The sequence below is a fragment of the Miniopterus schreibersii genome, assembly GCF_964146895.1.
Source record: "Miniopterus schreibersii genome assembly, chromosome: 5".
Lineage (NCBI taxonomy): Eukaryota > Metazoa > Chordata > Mammalia > Chiroptera > Miniopteridae > Miniopterus > Miniopterus schreibersii.
This window is the reverse complement of record NC_138106.1, coordinates 67,432,146-67,458,626: the sequence shown is the minus strand read 5'-3', so window position 1 is coordinate 67,458,626 and position 26,481 is coordinate 67,432,146.

Sequence of the window (26,481 nt, the reverse complement as noted above, 5' to 3'; positions counted from 1 at the left end):
ATTAAAACCAGATCAGTTATATAGTATTGCGTAAGAGTTGACTGTGTAAATAGAGGCGGCTCGAGAATCGGGAGTCTTCAAATTCAAAACTGATAGGAAGTTCAGCTCAGAGGCAAAACATTGAAGAATGGCTTGTAAAGTGAAAAAAAGGAAGTTGTTTAACCTTTACAGTGATTGGTTATTACAATGGAGGTTTCCAGAAGGGACGGGCTTGGTTAAAAGTGATGATTTTGTACTATTTTTGGAAAATGACTTAAGTTTCTTTTATGATTATCAGAGGCATTTTCAAGAAATAACCTAAGTTTTGCTTACATTCACTAAATAAGTTCCATGGCTTAAATTATCTACTTGGGTGATTTTCAAACCTGGTCTCTATTTTATTTTAATACCTTTTATCCATTTGAATGGGATGTTACTTCAGATCTATCCTACAATTTGGGTCTCAGTTTTAAAGTTTCCCATTCACTAACAGTACATTTCCATTATAAAAATATTGGATGAAAATATTTGATTTGAAATTTAGAGGAAATTCAGAGATTAGAGCATAGAGAATTGTGTATTTTGCAACAGTGGTTTGAAGAGATATATTCATGGAGACAGGCACTGAGATTTTATCAAAGGTTATAAATTTCCATTTGAGTTATATGTGTAGCTTCCAGGTGCAGCAGAGGCCACTAATAAGAACCACTGGGGCAAGTCGAAAGAGGAAAATTGCAAGTTGCTCTTTAAGTATTTAAGTGTTAAATTTGGTGTTACAGCTACTGGGTAGTGTAGAAACCTTCTCACTGACTTATCCATTTGCCCAGTGGTTTCCACCAGTGATTTCCTTCCTATAGAAAGGCAACACTTGTATTAGAAAATCTGATAAGTATAATCTGAAGCTCCATTGAACAAGATGCTAATGACCAAATAATTGCTCTATAGTATTATAATTAAGTATGATGAGCCCTGATAAATGTCATTTATTAGTCTATCATGGCATTTAATTGCTCTAATACTGGACAGAATTTGAAAATAGAAGACAGTGAAAGGCAAACAGGTTGAATAATGCCTCTGTTTAAAAATGTACTTTAATAGCCCTGGCCCAGTGACTCAGTTGGTTGGCGTGTTGTCTGGTACAACAAAAGGTTGCAGGTTCAATTCCCGGTTAGCTCACATGCCTAGGTTGTGGGTTTGATCCGCCCCCTCCATTGGGGTAAGTTCAAGAGGCAATCAATCAATGTTCCTCTCTCACATCTGTTTCTCTCTCTCTAAACATATCCTCAGGTGAGAATTATAAAGAAAAGCATTTTAATAGGAAAACCATTAACATTCTCATCAAACAAATTAAATAGACAAGGGATTCTTTAAAGCTATAGACCCATAGTTATTGCTTGGGGTAGTAGTTATAGTATAACCCTGTTGTGAAAATAAAAGTACACTTCTGCTACAGAACACATTTGATAGCACATATAAAGGTCTGTGCTCACTTTTGTATGTGCTATAGTTTTAGGGAGAAGTAAACCACTTTCTAAAAATAAAGAAACTAACGTGAGAATATGAAATTACAAATGTTGAAGAAATGGGGATTATTTAAAAATTAGATGATAAATCTCGAAGGGTATATATCTTTTATCATCAGATAATTGATTTGTTGCCATGTAGAACTGAACTCATACTTGTTCTGTGTTTCTCTGGATGCTTTTTGTTCAAATTACAGTGCTGCTGTGACTATGTTATTTAGCCTGAGATGTACCAAGGTTACCATAAAGTTCATACACTGGAATTTTTAATTTCTTCTCCACAGTCAGTTCCAATGTTGATAACTTGCTTACTTCTCATTTCTCCTTAATGTAGACTAGAAGGCAAGTGTAGTTATCCAATATGTGGAGTCCTATCCCAAAACCCAAAACTGATAATTGGGGACTATCTCAACCATGAACAGAAGGTGAAAACACTACCTTTATGGCTGTCCAAACATTATCTGCCTGGATTATTCATTTCTAAGCCTCACTCACTTTTTGAGAAAGACTACTCAATTTTGTCTTATGTCTCCAATATGTAGACTATTAAGGAAGACTACTGTCTTCAAGAACATCGTAGGTTTACACAAAAATCTCCCCCCAATAGTTTTAAACATTTGCACTTATCTTGCCAATTATTTCATTTCTGGGCCCTGGTCCTAATACATGTCAACCCATAGTCTAGTGCTATGTCATCAAGTTGAATTGATGAATCTTCAGATACTACAAATAGTATGTTAAGTGTAAATATACATCAACATCTACATGTACATTTTACACTTTTTACACATATACAGATTGGGGCAAAAGTAGGTTTATAGTTGTAAGTATGCAAAACACAGAGTTTATTCTTGTATTGTTATTAATTATTGTATTATTTTTCATATGAACAACTGTAAACCTACTTTTGTCCCACCCTGCATTCTAAATGTTTATTTTGATTCTGATTTATAGGTCCATCACTGATATTCTCTTCATGACTGTTTTCATTTTCTGTATCTCTAGAACTAGTTATTACTCCTGTTTCCAATGTCACTCCATGGCTTTTTTTGAATTGGAAAATCCTTTGCTTGTCTTCCATTAGAAAATAAAGATTGATTGTTTTCATCAGTGTTGCTGCTTTGAATTTTTTAGAGCACAAAATATAAGCCTCATAAGAAAATCAAAATAAGTCTAAAAAAAAAAAGACTTGCTGAAAATAAAATATGTCTTGTGACATTCCTTTTCTAGTTCATTTTTGAAATTTTAATATGACCCTTTTAATTAAAATATGCAGTAATGTTGTCATAGGCAATTTTATGTTTTGGAAAGGAAAAATGAGTTTCTGTTGTTTAAAACTGAAGTTACTTTAGAAACCAAATACAATGTTAGTACTTTATATTTTGTTTAGAATTCAGGGTTTTCTCTACTGAGCTAAAATAAAAATAGAATTGATAAATCGGACTTATATAAATCAATATCAACTTAATTTAGTAATAAATTAATTTAGTAATAAATTAAATAATGAAGCGAATCAAGTGGCATAGATAAAGCAGAGAGGTCAGGTATTCTGGTTTTGGCTCCATAGGTCTTCTGGCCAAGAATAACAGAAGAATTTTCTAAAACAAGTGAGCAGGTTACATCACATGCAAAAAGGATTTTAGGTCATGACATATCTCCATTTTATGTTTAAGTAGTTTCATGTTACATAAAACTCTCCAGGATTCCATAGATTCTAAGTTTGTTTACCAAAAGCAATTGTAAACCAGGACTATCATGTCAAAAGCATCCCAGTTAAAGAATCTCCTTCTGGCCTAGCCGGGCTTGGCTCAGCAGTTGAGCATCGACCTAGGATCCAGGAGATCGGGGTTCGATTCCCGGTTAGGGCATATGCCCGGGTTGTGGGCTGCAGCCGATCAATGACTCTCTCATCATTGATGTTTCTATCTCTCTCTCCCTCTCCTTTCCTCTATCTGAAATAAATAAAGATATATTTAAAAAAAAAAAAAGAATCTCCTTCTAACAAATATCACGAGTTTGTATACTAGTCCATTATCATGATGCTTACAAAGAGTTGAGTCCTAATCACCTACCTACCTTTCATTCTCAGTGTGTTCATGCTAATGGATCTCAGGCCAGTTAATAATTCCTCTCTTCTATCTGAAATATTGAACTTTACCCTGAAAACTGTGAGTGCAGTGCACAGGCACATAGAATTACCAATTTTATAAACCCAGGTCACTCACCTTGTTTTGGTGGTGTTAGGACCATAGCTAAGCTTGCCACTAAAAAGGCTTTTTCTTTCATAGTGTTATTGTTTCATCAATATAATCTCTCAAATTTATCTCCAACAAGTGAGTTTTAAGGAGAACTCACAGGTCTTAACATATGGCTTTATAATTTTTAGTAATTTGTTATAAAATATCATTTATAAGCTATTCAGAAAAAAATATATTGATGTTAGATTTATAACAAAGGTAGAGTTCTCAATTACTAGAATCAGAAAACGTAAGGTAAGGTCTTAGGTTAATAAAATAAACTTATAAGAATTGAGGTTGAAAACAATTTAAAGAATTAATCTCCAAAACAGGAGTATGCTTACTGCACTTACTTGCTTTAAAACATAAAGCTTCTATAAGGATCTATTTTTTCTATTTAGGACACAGTAAGCATTGAATGAGTACCTTATGCCTAATTGACTAATTGCATAAACATATCTAAAGGAAAACATTTTATTATTCATAATAATTGCAGAATGAACTTATTTCCAACTTAATGGTATTATAACACATTGAAAGTCACAGAAAAGTATATTAGATAATACTTATAAATCTTAAAACGCAAGTGGGCTCAGAGTAGTATTAAATCTAAGGAACACAATTTTCAAAGAGTTAATGAAAAGATTCAGCTCTTTCATATTTCTGAACACACAAAAGATTTCTAGTTCATATAGTAGAGTAATACTTACAATTACCTTCCTTGATGTACCAATTTATTTGTAGCTATTCCTTAACAAATTTCCAATGTTTATCCCTAGATTTAGCCATAACTAATTTTCTTTATCTCTCAGTTATTTTTTTCTTCTTTTCGATGAAGACTTAACTTGGTCTCTTAATTCTAGGAAGCCAAAATCCTTATTCTTGAGAAACAGATGTGGTAAGAAATCCACTAGGCAAATAGAAAGTGCTACTTAGCTGATAGAGGGATGGGGGAAAGACAATTATACTAAAAATTCATATCCTAATACTTTTAATCCTGTCTCATCTGAAATATGCAATGTTAGAAAATCAATCACAAAAACAGAAACCAAAAAATTCTACATCTATCAAATAATTGAATGGTTAATGTAAAATCCTGAATCTTTTTAATAAGATGGTTATAGTTCAAAAATATTAACAGTATTGCACTAAAATTGAAAGTTTAATCTAAAAAATATTTTATTTTTATTAAACAAAAATTCATTTTTGTTGACATTTATTTTATATAAAAAGTTAATCTTGTATTATAGCAATATTTATATGAAATATATTTTAACAACCTTGAGCATGATCTGAGCAAAGTTCTTTGTTAGGTATTTAAATAAAATATAGTTCTTTGTTGAATATTTAAATAAAATGTCATTTTTCTATCATAAAAAAATAAAAATAGAATTAAAGGTTTAAGAAATATATTGCTTTAGATTTTATTTATCTATTAATAAAATCTTAAATCAATAAAAATTAAATTTAGATTCATTTACAGGAGTGAAACAGAATTATATAACTATCAAGCATTCTAGAAATTTCAGAAATTTTCTGTAATCATTATGACAATAATATTTATGAGTAAGAAATGTGGTGAATATTTCCAAATATGTAAAATACTTTGTGAAAAATTCCTTTAAAACCTTTAAATAATCTGTGTTGTTTTTTGACATACAAAGAGAAGATATATGCTACAGAAAGTTCTCAGTAACATTCGTATACTTTCCTTATGAAATCTCTTCTTATTTAACGAGGCTTTACAAAATAAGCTCATATGCTATAAGAGTTGGGAAATAGCAAAATCCCAGTTTTGTCCCTGTATATTATACTAACAATATATTTGAAATAGCACCATTCAATGTCTGTGCCTCTCAGTTTTATCTAACTTTTTAAAAAAATGATATTGATGAAACTGTAACTAACATTCCTTCCAGAACCATAATAATATAAATTTGGTTTACTTTGTTTTCTTTAATCTAAAGTTTTGTATTATATTTGTTATTTGATAGTTATTATTTATTGTCAGTAAATACCTTAAAATGTTTGGCAGTTGATACACAATCTTCTTATTGGAACTCAGTAAATATTGGCCAGATAAAAACTTTTTTATCATTAATATTAAAGGTGACAAAATATTGTTTTGTTTTGACAGTTTAAAGGGGCACTTTATTAATATTGAGGACCAGTATACACTTGGTCCTCTTGTCTACATATTTTCTAAATAGCTACTCTAGTGCTTTTGCTTCTGACCATATTATATTCTGGTTTTACACTGCCTTTATTTTTATTTATTTTTTAGAGAAACATCTCTTGCATAAATATAAAAACAGTAACTCAAATTCAATATATTCTCATCTGTGCTTTGGGTACAATACCTTTGGTAGGCTTCAAAATTGCAAATTCAAAAGAAATTTTCAGAACATACTACAAACAAACACATAATTCTCCTTATACATACTTTTAAGGTGATCTAAGGTGTTGAATATGATATACCTTAAATAAAAGCCATTTACAGCATTTTTCCCCTAATAGTTCTGAAGTATACACTTCTTTGTTGTCTTTTCAGCCTAGAGCTGATCCAATAAAAACTAGAGTTTGACTCAAAAAGGGTCTCAATAGGAATCTACCAACTGAATATACATTTGTCACTTTCTTATTACTGTATTGTGAGTTGCTTTCATGTTTTTTACTTAATATGAAGAAAGTTAATCCAAACAAAGGTAGAAAATATGTAAATAATACTTTATTTTTAAAAAGCAAACAAACTTGTTCTTTTATGAGAATGTCATTGTCAAACAAATCAAAAATAAATTTAATTTCCAAATAGAAAGGCTTTATTTTCCAAGAAGAATTTTTTACAACTTCAGCCCCTCTGCCTCTATCATTTTCTACTTGTGTCCTACACATGTCCTAATGAATTCAAATTCTCCCAACTCATCTGCAGCTAATCCTTATGAAGAATAATTCTTTCCTGATCCATTTAACATAGGTACTTTTTCCATATAGTGTGATAAAAGCCTGGGGCACAATGGGAACCCAGTGCAAGGGGGCAATGGGAAGAAAAGGGGGGGGGGCATCTGTAATACTCTTAACAATAAAGATAAAAAAAGAGAGCACCTTCTTAGACCAAAATGTGTGTTTATGTGTCTACAAAATCTTATGCAATTTTTCTGTGCATCACTTTATTCTCAAAAACTGTACAGCAAGCTTAATTATCTCAAGATTTTAAAGTAATACCGATCATAGAGGTTTAGTTTACATTGTTAGCAGTTAAGAAACAATCAGTCTGATTATTCTTGAGTAGACCTGTAAGGCAATTTTCAAAAGAAAAAAAATCTTCCCCCAAAAAGCTAATTATCACTAAAAAGAATTTAATTATTCCAGTTTTAAACTCCCAGTTCTGACAGAAATGAAAGTATTATTGAAAATATAAAAGAATAAATCATATTTTTCAACACAATGAAAAGAAAATTAAGAGATAGGCTTGTTTAGTGTCCCAGTCTGTACTAAAAATATGTTCCAATTCTTAGAGTTTTACTTTTTCTGATTTTATTCACTATTTATCAGGTAGCAAACAGCAATGCATTTTTGTCCTGGCAGAAATTTTCTTGACTGCTGCATGCTATTTTTATTTAAAGAAAAGAAAGGAAAAGCCAAAATCAAAACAGGCAAGTGGTAAAAAGTTGCAGGTACATTACTCAAGGGAGAAGAGTTTTAGTATTTATTAACAGCCTGAGCTTACCATTCATTACTATTTTTATGTCTTAAATGGACTTTGCAGTAAAAAAAAAAAAAAAAAAAAAGCCATCATAAATATGAAAAGATGTTATCCTTTTGAAATTCTAAAACTACAAAGAAAAATAATCTTTTAGAAAGATTAACCTGGTAGTGTGATTACTGTATAGATACATATTTTATACACTTTAAACAGAAGACATATTTTTATGTCCAATCATTTTCTAAGATAGTTTCCACAGTGATCAGCTTTCTTTGTTATTCTGTGGTAACAAACAAACTAAACATTTCTCTATCATTTTCCACGTTGGTCGTTGGATGGTTGCTGCTCTGCTGCATGTTTTTATTTCATTCCACAGTCCCCAGTGGAGAAGCAAACTCTATTGAGTTTTAGTCTTATGTCAGAGGGGAAAAAAGTCTGTAGAACAAAGAAATGACTTAAAAGGTAACCTCAGATGTGTACCTTCATTTTACTCTAATCTCATTGGTCAAAGAAAGTTTTACTAAAAAAAAAACATACACAAAAAACAAACCAAAAATGGGGCAATAAAGGATGACTATATTTCACAGGGATTGTCCATAAATAATGTAGAATAACAACAGAATCTACCACATTCAACCCATCAGTCACAGACATTCACTTCTTTCTTTTACATGCTAAATATACATTTCATTCTTTCTACAGAAGAACCAAAGAATCTCATCACACATGAAATTTACAGTGATGGAAGAGGGGTGCAATGATGACAATTAGTTCTCCTTTTCAAAAAGGAATATAATGGGGGCACACACTATTTACTGGTCACGGTGATTTTGAAATCCTCTTGAGTCAGTTGTTGACAGTGAAAAATTTTCTGCTCCAAGGATTAAGAATGGTCTTTGATGTGATCGCAGTTCCACGTCCTGGGAGTAGATTCCCAATCTTATTTCTCCCATGGCTCTTTTGCTTCCCTCTTGGTAGTGCTTCTTTTTCTTTTTTTCTCTTTATTGTTGAAAGTATTACAGATGTTCCCTTTCCCCCTCAAATTGATCCCCTCTACCCGGCATCCATCCCTGCAGCTCACCCAGACCTTCTCCACACTTTCATTAACGTCTGTGGATTCATCTGAACATTTCATTGAACATTTTGAGAAAGATGTCTCAGATTGACCATTTTGCTTCAAGCTCATAGAAGATGGGTGTTCAAATGCCATTTAAGTCTTGAATAATCACATTTTTATGAAGTTTGGTAACACTTTTTGATTATAAAACTCAGACATTTATTTGACTCCTGTTTCAGTCCTATCAGATCCATGTGCCAATTGCAACATCTACAATTCATCTTTGAGGTGTATCTCTTTGTCACCATACTTACAGATACATTGAGGCTACAGGCTTTTAAAAAATGTAAATCCCCATGCCTTTAGGGCCTTTACCCAGAGCAATTTTGTCAAACAAAAACTTCCTATGCCATATGAACAATGATGTTACACACTTCTTCATTTAATCTGACTCTTTTCTTTGACTCTTTATCTCATATATTTGTTAATATTATCTTTTACTGGTAGGAGATTAGGATAGTTGCATTTTCCCATCTTGTAAATTCTGCAGTGTCTGGACATTCTGTTTCCTTTCCATTTGGTCAATTAACTGGTTATTTTTTCCTGGGCTCCTCTTCTTTCTGTAGTTCCCATCAAACTTCTCCATGGCATCGAGCTTACTACCAACATCATGTTTCCATTCTTCTTTTGGTGCCATCAAATTAATTAGTACATCATCTACCTTCCAAATGACCATAAGTGTTTTCTAAACCCAGGAAAACTGCTATTTTTCAGCCTCTAACATCATTCTTATTGTAACAGCAAATATTTTAGATTTTTTTATGGAGGCATTTTATTTCTATATATAAGTTTTTGAAATAAATTTGTTTAATTATGATAAAATAACATAATCTGCAAAATTTGCCTCCTTTTGAGTTAGTGTAATTCCTAATAAAGATGTGAACATTTTGTAAGAGGAAATAATTATAGAAGTTGCCCACTAAAGTGAAGAGGCAATTTTCAAATCTGTGACTGTGAAAAAATGAGCACCTCAATTCCATCTATAAATTGGTATTAATAGTTGATTATCTGTCCAATTTTCCCAACACTATTTATTGAAGAGACTGTCTTTACTCCATTGTATGCTCTTGCCTCCTTTGTCAAATATTTAGAGTAATGGCATAGGTCGATATGCAAAAAAAAAAAAAAAAATGAAACTAGACCACCAACTTACACTATACACAATAATAAACTCAAAGTGTATAAAAGACTTAAATGTAAGTCTTGAAACCATAAAAATCCTAGAAGAAACCATAAGCAGCAAAATCTCAAACATCTCTCCTAGCAATATGTTTACCAATACATCTGTTAGGACATGGGAAACAAAAGAAAAAAAAAGTAAATGGGACTACATCAAAATAAATGAACAAAAGCTTCTGCACAGCAAAAGAAACAATCAAGAAAATGAAAAGAAATCCCGCTGTATGGGGGAACATATTTGCCAATGTTACATCTGATAAGGGGTTAATTTCCAAAATACATAAATAACTCATACAATTTAACAAAAGGAAGACAATCTAGTTAAAAAATTGGCAAAGAACCTAAAAAGACTTTTCCAAATAGGACACACAGATGGCCAAGAGACACATGAAAAAATTCTGTCACTAATCATCAGAGAGATCAAATAAAAACAATGAGATATCACCTCACACCTGACAGAATGGCTACCATCAATAAATTGACAAGTGACAAGTGCTGGTGGGAATGTGGAGAAAAGGGAACTGTAGTACACTGCTGGTGGGAATGCAGACTGGTGCACCCACTATGGAAAACATGGAGTTTTCTCAAAAATTTGAAAATGGAACTGCCATTTGACCTAGTGATCACACTTCTAGGGATATATCCTAAGAATCCCAAAACACCAATCAGAAAGAATATATGTGCCCCTATGATCATAGCAGTACAATTTACAATAGCTAAGATCTGGAAATGGCCCAAGTACCCATCAGTAGATGAGTGGATAAAAAAGATGTAATGCATTTACACCATGGAATACTATGCGGCTGTAAAAAAGGAGGGGGCAGGAAGGGATTAACCAAAAAATGTATACATATGTATGCATAACCCATGGACACAGACAATAGTGAAGTGAAGGTCTGATAGGAGAGACAGAGGAGGGGAGGGGGTCAATGGGAGAAAAAGGGGGACATCTGTAATACTTTAAAAAATAAAGATAAACTTAAAAATAGTTGATTACCTGATTGAAAGGAAAAGATGGACTTTTAAAAGAAATTGCTGTAATGATACTTCAAATGTCTTTAAGTATTTCTATACAATATATAGCAGTTTCTTTGGACCTTACATAGATATAAAAGTCATCCTTTTTCTAAAAACAAAACAAAACATAACTCTACTAGAGAATATTAGCTCTATGTTTATTTATTTGTAAGTAATAAAATTATATGATAAGGCTATGACAACCCATGCTATTGCAACTGCTTTACAGGCTATAAATGATACTCATGTTTTATTTCTTCTACCACCAAGTGTAGATTCCACTGACCCTTGGCTAGCACTTCTGCTGATCATGGTGTATGATTCACTTTGAAGAAAACCCTCATGTCTCAGATGTCTGGTTCCAAACTCAGCATGCCCTTCCTGGGTCATGACTACAACACTTACTCTTTTACTTAAAATTTTTTCAAAGGATTATCAAAAATTTTGTGTGTGGTTACCTTGATATCAAATATATTCTTCCCTGTGTGCATTGAGTAATATCAGTCCTACTGTATACTAATTATCAAGGTCAATTTTCTAGGCAAAGATAAAAATGCTACTCTTGCTCTGGTCCCTCAGCACCTAGATCCTGATTGAACTGGATGGCATCATTGTCTGAAATTTAATTGTGCTTTTCCTGTGCCTTTTGGTGGAAGCATTTTCTAGGAGTTTAGGCTTCTAAATCCACAGTCCAGAGTTTCAGATCCAGGATCCAGTGTCATGCATACTTTCTTGGCTTCTAAATATATTTGTAAGCTAAGTCCTGTAACTGTTATGGTATAGTGCCTTTCCACTCTTACAGGACTATACACTCCTTTTGTTGGGCTAAATTAGGACTTAACCCTAATTATTCATTTGGTGTCCAAAAGGAAATGCAGGTGAAGATTTTGAAGAGAGAAGTTTTCTTGCAAAACAAGTCTCTGCATCATCTTCAACAAGTGGGAAGAACTGGAACTTGTTAGAGTGAAGTGGGCCATTTTGGTAACCAGATGGTTTAGGGAAACCTGGGAATTCATAATCTTTGAGTGCATCAATCCACATGCTCCCTTCCATACATCAGGGTCCTACTCTTTTTTAATCAGGGTCCTTGCTTTGGCATAACTGACCTATGAATTTGAGAGCCCAACTTCCTCTAAAGTCTATTATTCTTTTATTTATTTTTTTAATCCTCACTCCAGGATATTTTTTTTCCATTGCTTTTCAGAGAGAGTGAAAGGGAAAGAGAGAGCGAGAGATTGAAACATCATGTGAGAGAGACACATCGATTGGTTGCCTCCCACAGGGGCCCCGACCAGGGCTGGGGATCAAGCCTGCAACAGAGGTACGTGCCCTTGGCTGGAATCGAAGCCAGGACCCTTCAGTCCGAGGGTCAATGCTCTAACCACTGAACAAAACCAGCCAGGGCTAATTTATATTTCTTAGTCACAAATTAATTTGAGAACTTTTTCAAATTGTCATTGGCCATTTGGTTATCATCTTTAGCAGAGTGTCTTATTCAAGACTTTTTCTCACTTGCAACAGTATTGTCAGAGTTTTCATTATATATATTTCAATATTTCAGTAACACACATATAGAGGGTGTGTGTATGTGTTATTGAAATATTTTATCCTATTTAATGTCAATATGGTTGAATGTATAAATTTTTAAGAATTTGGTAAAAATGTTATGCTTTTTGTTTAAAAATATAATTTATCGTGAGAAAAATGCTCTCACATGTTTTCCTCTAAATGTTAACTTTTTAACACTTATATTTATATCTAGAATCTATCTGGAATTGATTTTTCTATACAGTGCGAGGTATGAAAAATCATTTTTAAAAAAATATGTTTTTATTGATCTTTTTTTAGAGAGAAAGGAAAAGAGAGTGAGAGATAATCATCGATGAGAGAGAAATATCAACATTGATTGGCTGCCTCTTGTGTGCCCCTTCCTGGGTCTGAGCCTGCATCTTGGGCACATGCCCTGATCTGGCCTGTGACTTCTTGGTGCATGGGTCAACACTCAACCACTGAGCCACACAAGCTCACTGAGAAAACATTTTTTCCCTAAGGATATTTTAACACAGAAACACTCATTGAAAAGATGAGTGGGCATTTTAAAAGGATGTGTTCATTTCCCTCAGTATTATAGGATACAAGGAAATGGATAACTTATCAACTTCTCAATATAATGTTTAAATGACTGTAGCAAAATTAAATAAAACTGAATACTAAATGTACTATCTAATATCTAAGGTACAGAATATAGAATTGCATATTTTACCACTGCATTAGCCAACCTCCCTCTGACAAAATAAGAAAATACACAAATATCTAAGAGTGGCTTTGATAAATTAGCATCAGTGTTAAAATGTCTTTATTTTTAATATTATTTCTAATATTATATATCTATGTTATGCTAGGACAACATATAAGCATTTAAAAAAAAATTGTAAATTTTACTGGATGCCTATTGAAAATGACATATAGAGTAAATATGTATTTTGAACACCTGCCTATCAGAATCTCAATAGTCTATAAGTCATGAAAAATTGATTAGCAATGAACTAATAAAGTAGTAAAACAAAGTGAGGCACTTCCCAATACACTATAACCTGTAAGCTATACATTACAACCTTTCTCCCACTCTCTCACCTATTTATACTTGCTTTTTATATACATTCTATAATGTGCTTATTTTACACAAAAGTTTATTTTATATTTCACATCATGAAAAGTAATGATCTGCATCATAAGTGTATGCTACTTAAGTTGATTTTATCTTAATTAAAACATTTACTAGCTTTCATATTGAGTATTGTGATCCTTAATTTTAAAATATTCTGAAATAATTTGAACAATAAAACTTACAGCACAGTAACTGATACTTAGCAAGCAATTAAATATATATTTATTTTGTGGATGTTTTAAGTAATGATAAAAACCTAAATATCTTAACCTAACCATTATATCTTGTTTGGGTGAATCACTTTGTGGTCTCATTGCAATTAGGACCTGGAGATCATGATGGCTCCTTCATGATCTACATGATGAGAAAAGAATGCCACTTTCTTGCAGCCTTATGAAACCTCTGCAAGAACTTTCCTTTACAATTGTTTGAGTTTAAAAGACTAGGGATTAAAGTGTCCCATGTGTTTGATTTTTAATATTAATTTTTATAGTTTTCATTAAGTTGCAATTCCAGTCTCTTATAAGTCACATTGACTTAAAGAAAATACAAATTTATTTAGTTCAAGTAAAAACTGACAAGGCCTACTCTAATAAATGCAGTGTAAATCTGAAATTTATATACATATATATGTATATATACACACATATATATACACACACACACATATGGACAGAGAGAGTTATTTTAAATATACATTAATATTTTGTAAGCATACATGTTGACTCAGGTCAAATGAGCTAATTTGACCATTTGTCTTAGTCACTGGAGCAGAGCTTTAAAAATAATTGCATAATGTTGAAAAGCTTGGAATACAGTTATACAAATATTCTATTTGATTTATATCTACCGATTGCATTTTCCAAATATGAAATTGTTAAATTTCCCAAGTAAGCCTTAATAATAATAGGGGAAATCTTTTATAGACATACAGGAACTAATCAACAAAAGCTCTCTTTTTAAATGTTCCTTCATGTTTTATTTCAATGAGAATATTCTCCAGATAAGTTTCTGGGACACTGAAACTCCAAAGCATTATCATTGTCACCACATTAGAATATGTAGACCTTCAGCAGATTCTTGACTAAATCCTGACCCATAGCCCTCAGCCAAGAGGTGTTCTGAAGACTTGTCCTCCTAAGTCTTTAAAGCATGCTAAAAAATCTTTCAGGATGATATAATGTGCACAGTGAGAATTTTTTAATAGATCGATTATTTTGTTTGTATGTATTAATAGTAATATAATCTAGATGTGACTGCTGTTTTCATTTTTTAAATTGTATTTCAAATCCAATATTTAAAAATTTAAATGATAAGATTTTAAAAACATGCAATATATATGAGAAAAAATATCTCAATGAGAAAAAATAAAAATGACAGGTAATACAGACTTTATCAGGAATATAAATGTTCAGCATTTTGCATAATTGTATTTTTTCAAAACATGGTCATAATCACACCTGACCTGAGTACTTGCTTAAAAAATGAACTTTAATGTTTTAATATGTTTTAAAATTATTATGGTACTATTATGAGGCTTTATGTCAAGATTACATTAAAAGTCAAGCAGACTTTTATTTAACACTTATATTGAGGTCTACTTTGTATTCATTATAGTGACTTTTTTACTTTTGAAGATGTTATAGAAGACATTAAAAATTGGCTTACTCAACTAGCATTCTCAACCTCTTTGGGTAAAACTTCCTCTATTGCAGGGAAGCTAAATATCACAATTTCTAGATTTTCTTTCAGTCTGGGATTCAAATCTATCTCAGATCTCTCCTAGCAAATCCAGATACACAGTACTTTTATTTTGATCTGTATTGTGTAGCAAGAGAAGCAGGAGGCATGGTGTCCATTGTATGGTTGGTTACATTTGGTACCAAAGCTGCCCCAATTCCAAAACCATCAATTATGCAACAGTTTTCTGGCTCAGTAGTTTTTTTATAAATTTTCCAATTTCATAACAGTGGCAAAGTCCCATGGTCCTGGGTGGTAAGAGGCACTTTGCTATTTGAATAGCTTCCAGTTTGTGGCAGAGTCATCAGCAACATTCGTAACTCAATTATATTACTGGGTATATGAAATTCTTTTCTTTCTTTTTTTAAAATATATCTTTATTGATTTCAGAGAGAGGAAGGGAGTGAGAGAGAGAGAGAGAGAGAAACATCAATGATGAGAGAGTCATTGATCAGCTGCCTCCTGCACGCCCCTGACTGGGGATCGAGCCCGCAACCCGGGCATGTGCCCCGACTGGGAATCAAACCCTGATCACCTGGATCCTAGGTTAACGCTCAACCACTGAGCCATGCCCGGCAGGGCTGAAATTATTTTCAAAAGATCAGTTTCTTGGTCTTCCAGATGACTGTAAACTTCCTATGTCCTTTAATATATCTCTTTTTGCTTAAACCAATTTAAATGTTGTATGCAATGAGAACTCTCAACATAACAGATAAAGAGGAGATAATTTTCAATCTAGATCTCTTCTTCCAAAAAGTGATAGAAAAGTATATCTGCACATTACATAAGATAATATGAATATGCAAATATTAAGAAACATTGAGCTTATATGTTAAGCAAAAGGTTGACAGGATCAGATAATGTGTTTTGGATACTAACCTCATCAGTGGGACTTACACAGCCCACTCACTGAGCATTGCAACAATCCCTTGAACCTGTTAATATTTTGATAGCACTTCATAATTTAGATTTCCCTATTTATTATGTTTGTGCTCTGTTTGGCCCACTAAGATGTAAGGTCCTGAGGCAGGTTTTTTTATTTCTTTGGCTCACTGCTAGTCCTAAAACAAAGAATCCATCCTCTTCACAATGTTGAATGTAATAATTATAGAAGGAAATCACAATTGCAGAAGAGAAAGAAGTGATACAGAACACTCTGTCAAAGTTCTTTGGGGACTCTAATTTATTATTAGGACTACAGTTACAAAAAGAGGGTTTTTTGGGTCTGTTTACGGTGAGCATCCTCCCACCCCAAATTAGAAAATAATAGGCCATATAAGCAGTGTGTTTACTAAGTCAATAATTGTTGCCCATCTCTGGTTCTCAGTGACCTTGACTGACTAGAACACATAGAATAATATCTAGAAATGCTATTCAAAGTCAAAACCAAGGATCAAAGGTATTTTAATGTAAAAGAAGCATATTACATAATTAATAGCAAAGTTTTAGTTAAGGAGCTATTTACATAGAGTTTACCTGTATCTTTGGATTATCTTGATTTTTAAAATCTTGCTTCAGAATACACCCTCACAGGAATTTTATATGATAACTTAAGTCATGTTAACCTATACTCTTAATTTATCCTGAGACGTTTTTTAGAAAATTGTGCTGAACATATTCAAAAGAAGGACAGCAACTGATCATGTGGCAATCTTTGAATTTTCTCTGCCAGATTATTGATAACAATATCTTGACTACATAAATTAAGCTGCTCTGAAGTCTCCAGATACTCCAGACATTTTGAAGAACTATTTTATCCAAAGACTTAATACAATTTATTTATCCAATCCACAAAAGAATGGAAATCCAGCCTTGTTTCCAGTCTCTAGGGATCTCAGAGGCTTAATTAAGGTTCTCCTTAGTTACTCTATTTTGATGTTATTCTTTCCCTGAATTCTTCATCTCACCTTTCTTGCTTTCTAGAATTGGCACAAATATTTTTATATTTGTAAATTAGTTAACAAATGTGAAACAAGCAGTGAGCCAGTCCCCTGGATTTTTATAAAACACTACCAGTGTCAGGAACTGTTTTCTTTTTCTTTCTTCAGCAAAACTTTAATAGAGGTTTATGTTAATGGAGGAAATGTAGCACAGAACAGTAAGCCCCTAACACATCATGTTTGAGTTTTTGGTTTTATTTTTTAAAAGTTTGATTGATTTTGGAGAGAGGAAAAGAGAGGGAAGAAGGAGAGAAACGTTGATGAGCGAGAAGCATCAGTTAGCTGCCTCCTACACACCCTTTACTGGCGATGGAGCTGGCAACCTGGGCATGTGCCCTGGTGGGGAATTGGACCAGCGACCGCTCAGTGCATGGGACTATGCTCAACCAACTGAGCCATGCCAGCCAAGGCCATGTTTCTGTTTTTGTACAAGTGCTTGGCTACTACTGAGCTCTCACACACAAAACACTTTACAAATGAAACTTGCCCTTCAGACAAAGTGTCTCCCTTTCTTGTTAGGCCTTCCAGACCTCTCCTCCTCCCTCTCCTTTTTCCACAGGAATGCAGACCTCCACCCTTTCTAGTGTTTCTCCCCTGAATTCAGAACTTTATTCATTTCATAGGGAAACTGGGAGACATGTAGCAAGAGGAAGAACAAGCGCTGGAGATAAGGCAGTCCCAGAGCCCAGATGAGCATGTCACTCAAAAGCAAATGCATTTTAAGCACAGATCAAGGGCAGGACCTATCTGAAGGAGACAGTTACCAAGCTAATCTTTTCCAGGGCTAATCTTTTCCAGGACAACGATAGAAAGAAGACCCTGGGAACTCACTAGTTTTAGATTTTTCCCCTACCCTCTAACCATATATAAGGGCTGACTTGAGATGAAATGCCAGAGTAGTCTTTTCAGGGTGTTGCACCTGCCACTCTCTCAGATTGCAGGTTGTCTGATTAATAAACGCACCACCAAGATTCAACCTCCTCTCTACCTATTTGACTCTGGTAGCAGTGGGCAGCCCGGACCCTTTGTTGTCTGGTATCATAAGAACAAAGTGGATTTTTTACAATTACATTTATATAATCCATAGTACCATCACTGTATGGTATCAACTTTAAGAAACACTTAAATAAAATTTTGAGATTAAATAAACAGCTTTCTGGAGCCTATATCATAACAGAAAAAAAGTATAAAAAACAAATAGAATTAAGTCCTTCAAAAGTCATTGTTGACCAAGAGTAAAATTAATTTAATCATAGAAATAGCAAAAAGGGTAACACTGTGTGGACTCCAGAATATCATTTAGAATGGAGTGTGTTCAAATATATTTATATATCTAATGCTCTAACACACACACAAAAATGGAGCGCTCACAATCGCTCAAAATTTAAGTTGCCCATTCCCTGTTTCGTCAAACAGAGTGTCAGAATTATGAAATGTATCCCTATAATATTTAGTCTCATTTTAAATCAGCAAAAACATTATCTGGATCTTCAAGGTTTAATTTCATATGCATTTTCCTGTGGAAACTGCTCTATTCATTGAGATACTGTGACACCAAATTATAAGCTCTCTGCAGCTGTCACTCTTTTCCCAGTATTCAGAAATATAAATGAAAACTGACATACCATTTATGTGACAATTCAGTGCTAGCAGTAATACTGGGCTTTGTTACATTATCAGTTTCAGGGAATATCTGAGTTAAAATAAAAATTAAAAAGCTTTTGTGTATTCAAATTAATAGTGATATTGATGATATTTTATTTTGCAATTGCAAAACCTAAAGCATTGTATGTGAAAATGAGTAATATATTAGGAGAACATTTTTTTCCAGTGACTGGAGCTCATGATAGTTATAATGTATACATTACATTCTAAATACCATTTAACTTTTACCTTCTTATGTTTGTTTAATGCCTAATAGCATGCAGAGTAGTTATGAAAACATTTTATTTGATTATCTAGGACACTCTTATGAATTTCATAGGATGTTGTGTATTTCCATTTTGCAAACTAAGAAACTGGCATTAAATAACTTCATCAGATTTTCCTGTCTAACAAGTGTTAATCCTAAAGCCACAATATAAAAACACATATGTCTTTTTGCTCTAATGTTCTCATTTTGTATTTCACTTCCTCTCTTCCTTCGTCATTTTGATTCCTACTTCATAAGTCTTTCATACAGATTTAAAATCACAGTTTCATTTTTATTTTAACATATAACAAAGCAACTTACAGGAAAGAAACAGGATAAATTTTAATATCACAATTTCTAGTAGCAGCCTGTAATTTTCTTTTATTGTGTTTATTACAACTTGCGTTCTTATTTCTTGAATACAAATTTCATAAATGCAAGAAACAATTCTGACAACAGGATCAACAATCTCTAGCAAAGTGTCTAGATCATAATAGGCATGTCATAAAAAATAAATTTATCAAAGGAGTACTTTGACAAATTAAATGAATATTCCCAAATAAAAAATCATAGATAATTCAAAATTGAATAGAATTTAACTTTTTCTTTGCTAATCAGTCCTTGCTATTAATATATCTGAATTAATATAGGAAAATATGTGATTTTTAAAGTAAAATTATTACATATAATTGAATTTAAAGATGAAATACAAATATTATCTGTGTGATGCTCTATTTCTAGAATCAAATGAAATGACATTTTATTTATTAAGAATTTTTTAACCTTTCAAATGAAATCTACATGCAATTTTAAAACATTCTAGATAAATTGTTTTTAGGGCACAACTGAGAAACAAGCAGGGTTTTTTCCAAAAAGAGGTGACACTTTGTTAGTATGATTATTTGACAATTCCTATTTTACCCTGAGTTTTAAGTGTTTAATAGAGGAAATGATAGATAAAATTTTATAATTGCATAAATTAGTATTTTATTAGGCTAAACAGAAATTTACATGCCTTTAACTGTGCAAATTATCTAGAATTATATTATGTTATTTGCAATAACTTGTAATATCTACAGAACACTTTGGGTTTTTATTTATAGTATCATATACATATTGCTTATTGTTATGTTATTAATCTATATGTATTTCAAGATGAGTAAAATTAAAATTTTTAAAAATGTCTTCCATTTTTCTGAATAAAATATATAAATTATGTCTGTTTTTATTATTTAAAAAGAAAAAAAAATGGTATTTTAGAATTGCTGTAAATAGGAGGACCCCATTCACATTTGTTATTTTATTTTATCTTCATATTATATACTAAAAATGAATTTCTTTTTTTTTATTACAATTTTCTAAGGTTTACACTGGTCTTTCTATTTAAATTTCTTTCACAGTTTCTTCCAGTCCTCAAAAATCCAATAAATTTACAGAAATGAAATGATCTGCTGGGAGTGGATCAAGAGACTTTAGAAGAAATATATAAACTGTGAGTACCATGGTTTCCTTTAAATCTTCCTGTTATTTAAAAGCTACAGGAGTAAAATAAAAATATTTTTAGTATTTTTTAAAAGAACTATTAAAGAAAAATATTGACTATTGCATGATTGATTTTGAAAGTTGAAAAATTAGGCATCAGTTGAGGTACAAAAGAAAAATGTTTACATTCACAGACTAATATGACAACTAAAGTAAGGTATTCATTCAAAACATTCACATAAATTTTACTAGATGTAATCCTCTTAAGTCAACCACAAATTAAAAAATACACTTTTAGAATTATATAATTTAATGATAATAATACTTGTCAAGGACAAATAAGCTACTTGACTAGAGAGTCACAGATCTGAATACTATATTCTAAATATGATCAAGAGAAAGAGATGGATAACTTGACTTTTTTATCAGAGAAAACTTTACAGATAGAATTATGTCTAAGATTTACACTTCTTTTTGCTGAAAGAACTAAAAACTGACAATAGATTAGAGTGGTTAATTTTTTTAATTTTTTTTTTTGAGAAGAGTAAGGACACATATTTATGTAGTTCCATTCTGCTCAATCAGATTGGTTTTCTCTAATTTCTTATTATATATTTGTGTAAATAGTTAACAACAAGTATATGTTTATATTCACAAAAGTTAATAGGCATCAGAATAGTGGCTGCCTTTGATGGGGGTTGTGGAAGAAATAAAGACTTGTCAGTGGCATAAAGAAGGCCTCCAAGGTGCTGGTAATTTCTTTAACTTGACGAGAGTAGTGGTTACATAGGTATGTCCATTTTGTAAAATTAGAACTAAGTGTATGCACAAGATTAGTGGGCCATATGACACACCTCATATATGTTACACCTCAACAACATTTCCCTGAAGAAGCTCGTGATCTTATTCTAAGCAAAGAAAATATTATAGTTATTGACATAAACTTGTAAAGGGGCATGAACTTTTCTGAAAAAGAAAAAAATTCAGATAAGAGCTCTGTAGAACATGGTGGATGATGGTAGCTGGGAATAACAGTTGTGGATTATCAAGGATAAACCAGGACAAGAGATTGAAACCTGATGATTGTGGGATGTGCTAAATAATTTTACTTTATCCGATTGGATTCGAGATTTTTTGAAAGCTTAAGACTATTTTGTCCAAGTTAAAGAAAGAAGCAATCTCATTTTTTTAAAAAAAAATTTCTACACTGAAGGACAAAGTTACTGAATAGATATGTGATCAATTCTAAGCATTTACTAATCATTTTCATTTTATTTTACAAAGTCAAATTTCCAGATGCCAATATTAAAGCTAAAGTCTTGATTAATGTTGATTGCAAAAGTTTAAAAGATTAAACTATTACTAGATGATAACAATACATTATTAAACTTAGAAATTTTAAAAGCTTGGAATCATTTTATCTTTATTATTTCTATCAACTACAATAATGTGTATATAAACTGTCAAAAATATATTTATTGATTGATTTTTATCCTCACCTGAGGATATGTTTCCATTGACTTTAGAGAGAGAAGGGGGAGAAAGAGAAACATCGATGTGAGAGAGAAACATCAATTGGTTGCCTCACTTATGCACCCCAACTGGGGATTGAACCCCCAACCTAGGTATGTGCCCTGACCAGTACTTGAACCCACAGCCTTTTTGTGCACTGGATGGCGCTCCAAAGAACTGAACCATCTGGCCAGGGCTCTTTCTTCCTTCCTTTTAAATGGTAATATATCATTCCGAGCAATCAACCTAAATAATGTCATTAAGTTTTCATAATAAAAGACTATGGATATTTCTTTTCTTAAAATAAAAATTAAATATAATGGGAAAAGTAAACTGCTGTGGTAGATATAGCTCTTCAGGGATTAGCATGACATCTGTCCATCATCACCAATGGAATCACTCTGGACTGAAGAGAGCTGTGTTCTAAATAACGCACTGTAGCCTTTCTCAATGCAAATGTTCTATCAAGCTAATCCTTGGGCAATCATGAGCGATTATATTTGACTTGAACATTTTATGCTTTTTACATGCTCATGAATTCACAGATCAATACAAATAGGGCTATTACACAAAACATAAAAAGCACTTAATGTGATAAGATAAATCTTCCCTGGATTTCTCAGTGTTACTGCAAAGTCCTGGACTCCTGAGCCATGAAAATTGATATGCTATGAAGGTAGAGACTGTTTGGTTTTACTTCCCCCAGAAACATTTGCTTTTTAGATGCCATGAGTATTAGCTCTGCAGCCATTTGTCCCCTTATTATCCCATCCAAAGGATAATAAACCTTCTTTTATGCCCCCAACAAATAAATGGTTGCTGTCCATGAGAAAACAATCAAGAAAACATAAATTATGAAATATTTATGATACCTCATATTCTAAAATAGCTCAATTGGCCTGTACTGTTTAAATATCTTAATGTAAAAAATATATATATAAAAAGGCTGTGTTCCTTCACATTAAAGGAAACTAAAAACATATGACTAATAAATGCAATATATGATTCAGGATTGGATCCAAGCCCATTTATTTAGTTATTATTTATTTTTATCTCTAAATGGATCTATTGGGACAACTTAACTTGATAAAACTTAACTATAGACTGTATTGTATCAACAGTAAATATCCTGAATTTAAAAATTTCACATTGGTTGCCTAAGAGAATGTTCTTAGGAGATAAAAACTGAACTATTTGTCATTTAAAAACTCATATCTGCAACTTACTCTCAAATAGTTTAGCGAAGTTCACAGTGCCAGAGCCTCCTTCCTGTCTCACTTTGTTAACGTGCCCTGTACTGGGTCAAAGGCATAACTTGACTCTTTTTGCTGTCCTCCCAGAGGTTCCTATTTTCATTTTTCAGAGTTAAGCTGTACTAGGACATGGCTAGCATACAAATGTTATGTGTGTTATTGGGTATTGTCTTTGAAATGACCCTAGACTCTGGAGGCCCAAACCCACACGATAGTGTTCTGACTTGAGTGAGAACTTAAGAGGTCAGGTATTAAATGGAGATTTTCCCCAAGTCATTTCACAGTGGGTCCAAGGAGGCATTGGAAACTTTATGTTTACTTCCCCAGCTCCAGAATATATAGAGGGGATAAATATAACTAGTCATTGGTAGATGTAACCTATGTTGATTGCTTAATCCATGGATTGAGATAATATTTTAAAACAACCAAGTGGAAGCCCTTACAAACTTTCCTCTCATCCTGTAAGGAGAGTGAGCAAAAATAAATAATACATAATCTGGAATATCCAAGAGATTAGTGTTGCCATTGAACACTCAAAAGTTATATGGGCGGTTCCTACCATATGTATGTGTTAGAGTAGGCAGCTAGAAAGATATGAGCTGGGAAAGGCAGTTGGGACTTTGAGGGAATACTGTGAGATGTGACAAACTGAAAATAAACAATGGAATGGCAGGCCCCTAGGTGAGGAGGAAAGATTCAGATGTGGTCTAACCCATAGCATAACACCTGGGTGAACGAGCCTTGTAGCTTCAAGAAACATTTTTTTGAGACATGAAGGAGGGGATGACTTGCTCCTTGCCGAGGGGAGTTCCAGCCTATGGGTTATAAATCCTATAAACTCCCCAAAATATTGGAGCACTTGGTTTTGTTCTGTTAGAGGCACTCTCACAGACACCAGAGAGGTGTTATTGAACAGCCCCCCACACCCCCAATCAGAGGGAGAGGGCTGTCCCCAACCTCGATTCTTGTCTTCTCATATAAATGAATTTATATGAGATCTCGATTGCATTGTGATTAAGCCAATTTACTGAAAATTAAAGCATGCACCTTTATTAAAGAAACAAGGCAAGCAAATCTATACATATGGCCTACGAAGTGCAGACAGGCACTCAGCTAATCTGAAGAACATGTTAGGTGGGGGTCTGAGGCATTTATACTCTCCCGTCTATAGGTTTCAGAATTCCTCTGCTGAATATTTTGGTACAGATTAATTCCCAAGGTCCCTTTTTACTTTGTTGGTCCCTTTTTACTTCCCAGAATTCATGAGAAGCACCTGGCAATTTTATCTTGCCAAACCTTGAGAAGGTTGGTTTTGCTGCATAGGGAGTAAAATTGCCTTTTTTCCCCCTTCCCCCTCCTTTTCTGCATTCTCTCCTGAGGGAGGCTTTTAACCATTTGCTCTCAAGTGTCCTTGGCTGGGGAAGATAATGGCTTGTTAAGCTGGCTGCAAACTGCCCACACTGTGTTTTCCTCCTGCTGTGGAATTTTCCTAGCTCCTTACTGCCCTGTAGCAGTTTCGGCTGCCTGAGTGGCCTGCTCAGGTTCTACCTGAGTGTATTTCTTTCCTACAAATAAATTCTCTGCTTTTGCTGGTTTGAATCCATTCCTACAAGCAAGACAAGAACTGGGTGTGCAGAGTGCTGTCTCTAGCCTGAGGCTACCTCCAGCCAGAGACCCCCTTGACCGGTACCTCTGATAGGCTAGTGCCAAAGCAAAATTCTGGAGAAAGATTATAGATGTATTACAAGCTCAGTCAGGATATGTTACTGATCATTAGGCAATACAAGTGAATTCCTGGATTTCTTATCAATTCTGGAAAAAGTTATAATTTCTTGTATTTGCCGTAAAGCTATTGACCTATCAAGTGCTTCCATTTCCAAACCTAACAATAAACATAAAAATCCAGCATATTGTTGGCCCCCATATTTGAAGTATTACCAAAATGCACAGTGTTATTATACTAACATGAGGCTTTTATCTAAAGGCAATCAGCAGAGTGCAGGGAAAGTAAGAGAATGTAGACAAGAAAGAAGCATTTCAGAAACATCTAAATAATTCAAACTCCTCACAGCTCTGCCTTTGTGCACAGCTGGGCTAAGTCTCTGACTTTAACCCCCCACAATGTTTGCCAGGAATATTGATTATGGGAAGGTTCCAAGGAGTTCTCAGTGGGAGACCTGCAGAATTCACCTTAGTCAATAATCAAGCTAGTTAGGTCCATTGCAAACCATTACTTTGTCTAGGTTGTTCATTCATTCACTCATTTATTCATTTGCTCAGCTTAAGCCTTACTGCATGAACATGGCAAATCTCAGTGTTCAATTGTACCTTCCTTTTCCTGCCCCTTCTAGACACTTTTCTAAAGCTGGCTCTTTCCTAATACAGAGCTGTATTTGATTTGCCAATGTATTATTTGGTCATATTTGCCCATATTTGATATATTTACATCACATTTAAATAACCATTTAATAATGATGATTCTCAAGTTTACATATAAATTTTCACTCTTTCTTCTGACTCCCAGGCTCTTATGTATTGTTGCTTACCGCCCACCTCCACTAAGCACTCAGCAGCCACTTAACACAGTATTTCCACATTAGTATTATCTCCACCTAAACTACCCTCCTTCTATGCCCCTGTTTAAGTGAATAGCACTGAAGCACACTTTGAAGTTCACATCCCCCATCCAAGCTACTAATCGCACTCCCAACTTCTCTGTTAGGCTGAGTTTCCTGGATGCCTTGTAATGTAGTGAGAGAGGGGCTAAGATGGGTTCTAATAACTTGGGAGTTTTTGTTTGTTTGTTTTGACATCAAGATCCAAAAAAGGACAGATGGGAAAAAGGCACTCTTCTACATAAAACTCTCTGAAAATTAGACATTCTTATAAAGGTACCCACCTTTCTTTTCACACACACAAAATTAATACATTCCACCAAATTTAAATACTTAATGGGAAAGGAAATATATTCAGGTTAAATATTAAGCTAAATGTGAGGAATTGATAAACTTGCCCAACTTTGGGTTTGTTTAATCCTCAGAGTTTCCAGTCTATCATGATATTTCTCTTAATGAAACATCTTGGAGTTAGTTGAGAGTAAAGCTTAACATTAATATATAAGATGAAATCCAGAATATAAAATAGAGATAGCGAGATAATAGAAATAAAAAATAAAGTCATTTTAAGATAAAGTATTTTTACATCCATATTATGAATATA